Here is an 8940-nt window from a genome sequence, read left to right on the forward strand (position 1 = left end):
AATGCAGTGCAGCACCTGCCCATTTCCAGTAAATTTGCAAAGCAAAAAGAGCAGGCTAAAAATAACAGAGAGCTTCAGTACTACATCAGAGTTGGCCGTGTCTGGTTTAAATCAGTCTTAACTTCTGTGCTCACATCTAGGCTGTGCCCCCCCGACGCGTGTGAAGAAAGGAGCATCTGAAGAACCAATCCTGCATCACTGAGTAGCTTACCTATATATGTAATTTACTTCTTGTGACAGATTGAATATTGATAGTATTTATTTTAATGATTGTTTCAGTACTCCATCTGTGAGAAAGCAAAGCAGAACAGAAGCTTTTCAAAATAAAAAGAGGAGCTTAAGCCTTTGATGTATGTGGCAAACCTGTCAGTGATGAGGAAGACTTGTCAGAAGGCAGCGCTGTGATTGTCAAAGTGGGAAGCAAGCAAAGTACGATGCTGGCATGTGACATGTCTCTCACTGCATGTGCCATCAACTGAGCAATGCATACCAACTAGGCATAATTCAGTGCTGGTTAGTGTATATTTTAGTGTTATAGACATAACGTTGGGTAATAGAAAGGATATTGTTACACGTACAGGAAATATGGATTTATTATATTACCTTTGTCATTTGAACTGCAGCTGTAAAAGGTGTAATCATGGAGGTGCACACTGGTTAGGTAGACTTCCTCTCAGCTTTTGCTAGTTATTTGAAAGTGAGACATTATTGTAAGCTAACTGTCTAGCCTCCTGATGAAGTCAGTGGAGAGAGAAAAATGCTTCCAGCAGGTAAAAGCTCTCATTTATCCTGGGTACTTATTTTGACATGGGATGAGTCTCCCTCCTGGCATGACCACCTTATCCAAAACTATGGAGGAAGTCCAGACAAAAAGCTTACGCCGGTCACCCAACTTTTAGAGGGACAAATAAAGTCAAGAAGAATCTCAGCCCATATCTTTGTTACACAATAATAATAGATTACATTGTCCACATGTGAGTAAGAAATCTGCTTTTGAAGCCACCATTCTCTCAGAAGCTTCAAGTTAGCCATCTGCGTAGAAGTGACTTCACTTTTGGAAGTGCTGAACACCTTTGAACCTTTGAAGGAACACCCTAACATAATGTGAACTAATCGACTGCAATGTTTTTGAAAAAGAAGACACATTCCCACACTGCGGAGAATAATTGGAATAACTAACATTCCACATAATATTTTGTACATTTTGGGCACAGTGGAAAAGCCTCCTGACATTTCAGGTAAATATTGAGTATTATCTGTTCTTCATTATGAGCCATCACATTTGTTTTTCAGACCCTGGCCTCCTCTGCTAGAAGGCGTGCTGTTAGCACCAACGCTCCCACCATGCAGACCCAGGTAGAAGTGAAGAAGATTGACCTAGAAGACTCTCCAAAAGGCAGCAAAAGAGCTTTGGCCTGGCTGCCTACACCAGGGTGAGAGGATGGGTTGTGCTCACCAGCCATTGCTGCTGGTGGCTGCCCTGTTCCTCACCTGTTGGTAGTTTCATCAGGAATAGCAATGCTCAGGTCTCCAGGTCTCCCCCACAGACTCTCTTTCCCAGTTTCACCCTTTCCTATTGTCACTCTTCCTTTTCTGGACAAAATTGTCCATCTTTGGCCTGTTCCCTGGACCCTCTTTAGTTCTGGTAATGCTGCTGAACAGGCTCTGCTGTGATGACATCTGCAGGAATACACCTCTGTTCACAGGAACATCTTTGCTGTAGCAAACCCAAAATACAGCAAAAAATGCTCCAGAAGAAGCTACAGAAATTCTGCAGAAGGCAAGCATGGGATAAGTGAATTACATACATTTTTTTCTTTATTTCTGGTATTTTAGGATGATGCTTTAGACTCCAAAACATGAATTATCCTCCCTGCAAAAATTTATGGTTTTTTGTTACCTCTGGGTATTCTTAGCATCGAAAATCAATACCCAACTTCTTTGAAAATGTTGCTAAGTGCTTTCTCTCAACTGAGTTTTGGTTTTTACAGGATGTGATGTAAAGCTGTCATTTTTGTGGTTTTATTACAAAAGACATGAAAGAGTTTTTCCGTTTGTTAGATTTGCTTACTCCATTGGACTCCTATTTTTCCTGGGATAAGACTGGAACAAAGAAAGTATGCAAAAGCAGGCTGGTTTTGTGCAAGTATGGCAAGAAATCTCTGAAGAGGAAATGGTAAGAAGAGAGAGTGTGAGTTTACCCTTATTCATCCTGTGGAACATATCTCTTTATTCAATCTAGCAGTGACTGGGAAAAAATCCCACCCTTATACAAAATATAAAATTACACATTTTGTAAGGAGTCACACAGAGACATTTGTAGCTCCTAAAAATGGAGCATTTTTAGCAGAGCTGTGGATTTGGAAATCCTGCCCATAGCAAAATGTGTAACTCAGAGAGGTTTGAACATTCAGAGCTAAATCTGTACGTGTTGTAAAAGGCCTGTAATACAGCCCTGCAAAATAAGATAGTTCTCACCACAATTCTGAACGTATGCACTTACAAGTTCTGAAAAATAATAATCTTTCTGGAAAAACATCTTCAAGGCGTTATAAATAAGGAAATTATTTTCATATGCATATGTATTTATAAATACATACTGTGGCATTAGCTCTACTGGTAGGCACTAGTGTAGGTAAAGATGACAAATAATAAAAGTCTCTTGGGCATATACATGTTTTTACAACTAAAAAGGGAAATGTAGGGCTACCACAACTAACTGTCCAACCAAAACTGACTCCAAAACAGCTTAAGGAAGAGCACAAAAAAAGCAACACAGGATTTTTTTTTTTAAGCTAAAATGTGAAACGCATATCCGGGTGTAGCAGCTTCAGCTTTTTACACACATAAGTTTAAAACTTACAACCCACATTTTATTTTTTAAGGAAAGCTCCTTACGAATCAGCAATAAATAATACAGATTTGTGAAACAGTTGGTGAAATTCTATGGAAGGAAAGTTCTCATATGGTCTGGCACAAGCAAATGTGTATGTGCAGACTCACGGATAAATTTTTGTGTATCATGCTCCATTGGCTTGATTCCTCTTTGACCAGGCAACGAAAATTTGTATTAAAACTCACCAGGTTTTTCATAAAGATCCCACAAAAAGTACATATTAGGCTTAACCATTCAATAGGAGGATTTTACAGAGACTTTAATGTTCATAGATTCATTTCTATTTTCCTGAGTCAATACAAGGAGAACTTTTTTCTGGGGCAAATGATTATGCTTTATTTCATAGGGTTATTATAACAGCAAGTCATCTAAACTATCTTTTCAAACATTGCTTAAATTAGTGCATTTCAATACCCATTACGTATTTTGGCATTACAGAGCATGTGAATGTGTGGAATTTTCTCACTTCAAATTCAATTTAAACTTGAACTGACATAGTAAACCAGCAAATCAAATCCTCATCTTGGCTGGAACAGTACACCACTCATCTAAAATAACGAGTGTTTACCCCTCAGCCCCTAATGCATTTGTTTCCCTTTCACAATTACTTTGCGTAATATTCCCCATTGACTTAAACAATCTTTCCCTGAAAAATTAAGCAAACAAGCCAAGAGAATGTGAGACATATAGACTAAGAGCAAATTAGGAGATCAGGATTTTTTTTTTCCTGATGATAATTTTACCTGTTTTGCAAGGTAACCCCATATTTTTCAATTCAGTTAACTTCCATAAGCGTAACAACAGGAACTCAGTTAGTAGCCAAAAGATCCTCCAAGCGCTGGGGTAGAACAGAAAAAGAAGTGAGCAGATCCTTAACAAAAGGCATTTCAGCTTGCCTGCTGCAGAAGAACTCTGTCAACAGAAGTATGTGTGAGAATCCCTGGGGCGAAAACAGCCTTCTGCAAGCACTGGCCAAATTATTCACAGAAAAAGACAGAAAAAAAAAGGAAGAAAAAAAAATAAAAAGAGAGAGTGAGAGCATGCTTCACGAACACCAGGCACTTCTAAAAATACAGTGTGACCTCATTCTTCACATTATGCCAGACCTTAACATTGTGCTTTGCTTTATCACCTGGAGCACCTGGAGTCAGGTTCCCACTGCACACACTCGAGTTTGGATGCTGTCAGGTTTTGAAAAGGTGTGCTGTGAAATGCCTTTTGATCTATTATAAAGCCAGTATAAAGGAATACCAAAATTAGCTTTCCATGTCACTTGCAAATTCAAATTATTGTTTGCCTATGTTTCTTCAAGACCTACATTTTCTGCCAAGGCTTCATAAGTCTTCCCTTTTAGTATGTATTAATAGGATCATAGCTTGCAGACAGACTTCTGCATGTGCTGCAAAATGTAGCTACAGTGTAGGTTACTGGACGTGTGAGTTCCTGAGCGCAATTATAAATCAGTTATCTCCAAATCTAGCCTGTAAAGGAAAAGCACAAGTTGCCATTGGAAATATGGGGTGAGAAGACTCTGAGTTATGGTTTAATTTTGGAAGTGTTTTTCTATATTGCTTCTGATTAGAGCAAACAGCAAAAATGGAAAAGCTGCAATACCCTTGTGCTCATGTAATGGATCCTGGATCCTAGTAACAGCAGATGACATTTTTCACCTTAAGACATGCAGGCATGGATATTTAGCACAGATGCTGCCAAATCTGCATCTCTCCTGACTCATTACAGTGAGTGAGGGAGGCAGCACTTAGATGCTGATTTCTCTTGCACCTCATGCACCTGATTGCCTCTGCCGAAGTTAAGCAGTATTCTAGTCAGCAAAGAATTTGGCATATTTATGAGTGAGTCACTCAGCAAATGAAGCCACATCTTGAGGCAACCATTTTACCAGAATTACTGTATATGACAGTTTAGTGAGGCTTGTCTCAACTTACAAGTGTTTATTATCCCAGGACTGCTGAACCACCAAGCCTGTCCTTTAGCTTTGCCATGTCTGTCCCCACCTCCACCGTGGCAGAAGCACATTTTACATTGCCAAGGAAAGTAAAATATCTTCTCAAATGCAATAAACTACAATGATAAAGTGACACTTTGCTAATTTAACTGTGCTTGCATTCATGTTTTTCTTAGATACAACTGTTGGTCATGGATGTGCTGTTTTCCAACCACTGTCTTAACTAATGCAGCTATGTCAGCAATTTATTTACAGCTGGACCTACTTGCAATGTATAGGAGGGAAAGACTTGGCTCCAGGAGGGATCATTGACACATTTTCTGCTACTAGCTGGGCCTGAGGTTGAGTTTAATCCAGCCGAGGTGCTAACATCCTGCCAGTGTGCTGACTCAATTGTGTTTTGGTCTAAAACAGCATTCTCAACAGCACTGTCATTGTCACCTCACAACCATGCAGGAACAGTGGTTTAATTGCAAATAAGGTGAGAAAATACCCTCTGTAATGCAGCTGTTGCCATACCTAGGAAGTTAGATCCATGGGCAGTGTTTAGTCTTAGTTAGTTTTTTTAGTCCTAGTTAGTTAACCTTATGTTAAAGTGGTCCTTGACTTTGCAAATTATTGTGCTCTGTGCAGCCCACGAATAGTGTGGTTACAATCCCGAGCAAAATCAGGCAGCAGGAATATGTGAGCCCCAGTAAAGTGAAGGACTAGACATGGCTCTTCACACTTGGAAAAGTCTCATACCTCTTCCATACCTGATTACATCCTCTCAAAAGAAGGTACCAAAAAGGTGTTGGGTATGAATGGGGAACTGAGGGCATATGTCTTTCAGCACGTCTCTGAGAACATGATGAAAGATCTTTAAAGAATAAGATCTGTCTTTCCTTCTGCCATTAGGCTGCTTTTAGCATTACATTCAATGCATTGCTTTTGTATTCCCTCTTCTGCCTCATGTATTTTGTCTTTCACCTATGAAATGCAACATCAGCCTATGAAATACTCCTGATGAGGTATTGGCCTGAGATTGTTTGACTATATGCTTTTAGAAGGCAATTTTGAGTGATTTAAGATTACAGTATGAACTACTGGAGAAATTAAACCTGATGTGAAGTTGCTGAAAATCCCAATACTTGTGGAAAATAAAGGGTGAAAGGTGTGTGTGTGTGCATATACATTTATCTAATATCTGTGGTATTAAATAAAAATCAGAATTTTTAAATATATTGCCCTAGAATACTTTAGCTTTGCTTCTATATGAACGTTGCAATCAACATGAAACAGGAAGAGCAGCCAGTCATACACAGACACTGTTCATAAACGGAGGCCCCAAAAAGAACCAACACCTAATAAATATTTTTAAAATAACACTGGATAAACCACACAGGGGGGAAAAAGAAAGTCTGTCTCCCTTTAGTTTGAGGATCTTGGCATTGGTGAGATCCTAGCTCTTCATCTAAGCAGCCAGTCCAAACCAAACTCAGGAAACAGTCTTTCTGCAAGCAAAGACACAAAAGTATGAGGTGCTTCTCCCTCCAGTTTAAATACCACCACTGTTTCTTCAGCCTGTAAAGTGAATTCCATTACATATGTTCATGGGATGCTCAATGGACTGGTTGGAAATTAATCTCCATTTTGCACAAGAGGAAAGAGGGTGGAAGAACGAATTTTCTCATATTGGAGGACATCTATATTAAGATGGAAGGCTTAAGGATCATATTCACATCTTTACTTTTTTTTAAGCTGATGAAAGAGAAATGACATAAGACAACCACTTCTCACTTTACAAGTTAGGTAAATAACAAGCAGCTTGATTTTGTTTTTTCTGTTTAGCTTTTGTCTATTGAAAGTTGTATATCAGCACAAAATAATCCTTTACAATAGCCTGCAAGTGGATACACTTTGGGTAGCTTCTAAAATTGTCTGTATGCCTCTGAGAAATCTCTGCTGAACCTATGACAACCACCAGCAGCTAAAGACACTGGAGACTGGCAGTTATTTTTGTACTTCGTAGGTGCAGAGGCTGGTATGATCTGTGTTTATTGTTTGGTTCACAATTACTTAAAAATCATAGAAAAATGAAAGAAATTAAATTAGAATCATAGAATCATATAATGGTTTGGGTTGGAAGGGGCCTCAAAGATCATCTAGTTCCACCCCCCATGCCGTGGGCAGGGACACCTTCCACTAGACCAGGTTGCTCAAAGCCCCAACCAACCTGGACTTCAACACTTCCAGGGAGGGGGCATCCAGAGCTTTTCTGGGCAACCTGTTCCAGTGCCTCACCACCCTCAGAGTAAAGAATTTCTTCCTAATATCTAACCTATATCTACCCTCTGTCAGTTTAAAACAGTTATCCCTTGTCCTATCACTACACTCCTTGATAAAGAGTCCCTCCCCACCTTTTCTGTAGGCCTCCTGTAAGTACTGAAAGGCTGCTACAAGGTGTCCCCACAGCCTTCTCTTCTCCAGGTTAAACAACCCTAACTCTCTCAGCCTGTTCTCAGAGGGGAGCTGCTCCAGCCACCTGATCATCTTCGTGGCCCTCCTCTGGACCCACTCAAGCAGGTCCATGTCTTTCTTATGCTGGGGCCCCCAGGACTGGATGCAAGACTCCAGGTGAGGTCTCACCAGAGCAGAGTAGAGGCACAGAATTACCTGCCTTTACCTGCTCGCCACACTTCTTTTTATGCAGACCAGGATATGGTTGGCCTTCTGGGCTGTGAGCCCATGTTGCTGGGTCATGTTGAGCTTCTCATCAACCAACAATCCCCGAGCCCTTCTCTGCAGGGCTGCCCTCAATCCGCTCATTGCCCAGCCTGTATCCATGTTTGGGATTGCCCTGACCCATGTGCAGGACCTTGCACTTGGCCTTGTTGAACTTCATGAGGTTCACATAGGCCCACCTCTGTAGTCTGTCAGCGTTCCTCTGGATGGCATCTCTTCCCTCTAGAGTATCAACTGCACCACTCAGCTTGGTGTCATCTGCAAACTTGCTGAGAGTGCGCTCAATCACACAGTCCGTATCGCTGACAAAGATGTTAAATAATACTGGTCCCAATCTGGACCCCTGAGGGATACCACACATCACTAGTCTCCACCTGGACATCGAGCTGTTGACCACAACTCTTTGAGCGTGATCATCCAGCCAATTCCTTTTCCACTGAGTGCTCCACCTGTCAGTTCTTTCAAGTTATTTCCTTATTTGAAGAAGGAAAACATATCACTGCCTTGGGTGCCTTCATGAGAATGTATCAATTTATATTACTTTCATTTATAATCATAATGATGATCTACCATCTGAATATAAGAAATTGGAAGCTTGCATCTACTGTGACCTCACAGACAGTAGAAGTGATGTAAACAGGAATTAAAGGTTCTTTATCACTAAAGCCATGTCTTAATGACATCTCACCTTCCATCTATAAAAATTATTTTGTTTGATTTGCTAATTGTCGTGATTGAATTTATGTAAAGAACATAAGAGACAGAGGTTTCAACAGGCATCATGACTGAAGGTCAGCACTTACTTTAATAGGCTGAACTTGTCTTGCTAATTTTATTTATAGGGAAGAGTTGCATTTCATTAGAAATGTCCACCCTTTTTCCCCTGAACTGGGTGCTCTTAAATAGGGATAAACCAATGGCCTTAACCAACATCCCCCCCCCGCCCCGCAAGCCCTTGCTTTTCCCAGAATCTTAAATTCCCCCAACACCTCCAACAACCTTCAGTAACTCTTTAGTGCCCTGCTTTTGCTTCAAGCTTCCCTCACACTAGCAAGTAACATTTTTTGTCTTGATCCTACTCTTTGAAGTCCTTTCCATGCCTGGACTCTTGCTTCAGCTCTCTCTGTCCTTGCAATCTGTGGCTGTGCCCACCGCAAGGGTGAAAGCCTGGCACGGGGGTAGAGGCTTCCCAGCAGCTGCCAAGATCTGCTGTGCTCAGCTCATGAGAAACCACAATAAATATACATCTCTCTGGCTGTTTTCTGAGCAAAGTATGAACAGAAAAATAGCTCACAGGACACTGGTGTTTGGGATAAGAACAGGCTCAGGCCTCTGCAGAAATTCCCAGCTAGAC

General features: G+C 40.7%; 1 protein-coding gene across 2 annotated transcripts in view; it reads right to left on the reverse strand.

Moving 5' to 3' along the window:
- STARD13 (StAR related lipid transfer domain containing 13) overlaps positions 1-3828 on the reverse strand; it is a 267832-nt gene extending 264004 nt beyond the window's left edge. The window contains exon 1 of one of the 2 annotated variants that reach the window (XM_075420301.1): positions 3640-3828. The gene's annotated coding sequence lies outside the window, so the exon portion shown is untranslated. The remainder of the gene's footprint in view (positions 1-3639) is intronic. The other variant, XM_075420308.1, reaches the window with a different exon arrangement.
- Positions 3829-8940: the final 5112 nt, after the last annotated feature.

This window comes from Opisthocomus hoazin, chromosome 1, assembly GCF_030867145.1.
Source record: "Opisthocomus hoazin isolate bOpiHoa1 chromosome 1, bOpiHoa1.hap1, whole genome shotgun sequence".
Taxonomy (NCBI): domain Eukaryota; kingdom Metazoa; phylum Chordata; class Aves; order Opisthocomiformes; family Opisthocomidae; genus Opisthocomus; species Opisthocomus hoazin.